The sequence below is a fragment of the Otolemur garnettii genome, unplaced genomic scaffold, assembly GCF_000181295.1.
Source record: "Otolemur garnettii isolate 467f Iridium unplaced genomic scaffold, OtoGar3 scaffold00038, whole genome shotgun sequence".
Taxonomy (NCBI): domain Eukaryota; kingdom Metazoa; phylum Chordata; class Mammalia; order Primates; family Galagidae; genus Otolemur; species Otolemur garnettii.
The window spans coordinates 3,629,528-3,630,936 of record NW_003852433.1 but is presented as its reverse complement, the minus strand read 5'-3'; the positions used below and the strand labels follow the sequence as shown (position 1 = coordinate 3,630,936).

Sequence of the window (1,409 nt, the reverse complement as noted above, 5' to 3'; positions counted from 1 at the left end):
CTGGCCCCATATACTGGGGGTGGTGGGTTCAAGCCTGGCCCTGGCCAAAACTGTAAAAAAAAAAAAAAAATTATTATTTCCTAAATGATACAGTATAACAACTATTTACATAGCATTTGCATTGTATTAGTTATTGTAAGTAATCTAGAGGTGGTAAGGTATAAGGGAGTGTATGCATAAGTTACTTACATATACTATCCCATTTTATATAAGGAGCTTGAGCATCCATGGATTTTGGTATCCTCAGTGAGGTCTGGACCCAATCACCAGGTACCAAGGGATAGTTATACTCTGCAATACTGTCTTTGTGGACCTTTGTGTTCTCCGTCCCAGCTTACATGGTAGTAACATGAGTATCCTTTAGTGTCTCATTAGGTTATTTCAGTGACCATAATATCCTGTGTTATTTTGTGTGATCAGAACAATTTCCTGTTTCATTCCTGGAAGAAGCCTAACTTTGTGTCTGTTCCTGCATACATGTGCAGTGTTTCTGGGAGCAGCTTTTGTGGCAAGCAGGGAGTGCCTTGCTCCTGATTAGCGAACAGTGGCTACATAGATTGACCATTAAGACTATATGGTAAACAGCAGCCCCGGCTGGTCACAGCACCAAGAGAGGCTTTTATGGTTGTTGTGGTGGTTAAGGGAATTATCTGTTGCTATCAAATAGATTGTTATCTGACAGAATCCAGTTAACACAGTGCAGTAAGAGTGATAATAATAGTATAGTAATAGTAGCTGATACTTATTATGCAATGACTACAATCTAAGTACTCTTGTGAACACTTTACATGAATTGACTTGTTCTCCACAACGGGAGTATGGCGGCTTGCCTACAGGTTATAGTTGGGTAATTATTTTTAGCCTTACTTCAAAGAAAAGGAAACCAAATCACTAAGGGATTGAATAACCTTGTGGTGCACCTGTGCCAGTGCTTAACCTACATCAATTAATTATCTCTTAATTTTTACAACAGCCATTGAGGTAGGTAGTATTACCCTCATTTTTAAATGGTAGAAACAAGCTCTGACAGGGTAAATAGTTTGCCCAAAGACTCATAGCTTGTGGGGCTGGGGCCCCGCCTCTGGTTTTCTGATTGGAAACTCCAATTTGTTCCTTCTACATCAGTCTCAGAATTACCTGGGGATGTGTGTGATAAAAATGCAGATTCCTGGGTCCTGCCTCCAATTTACAGTTTTGAAAAATTTCCCAAGTATCTCCAATATCCAATTCCTTCATCTCGTTTCTTAGTTTATAACTGGGACATTTGCTTGTGGATGAGTCATTACCTCATTAGTTTTGTTTTTTTTTTGAGACAGAGTCTTACTCTGTCACCCCCGGTACAGTGCCATGGCGTCACAGCTCACAGCAACCTCAAACTCTTGGGTTTAAGTGATTCTCTTTTTTTTTTT

General features: G+C 39.7%; 1 protein-coding gene across 1 annotated transcript in view; it reads left to right on the top strand.

The window, feature by feature from the left end:
- Positions 1 to 1,409, top strand: part of CHEK2 (checkpoint kinase 2) — a 46,656-nt gene that overhangs the window by 29,517 nt on the left and 15,730 nt on the right. The gene's annotated exons all lie outside the window — the stretch shown is intronic.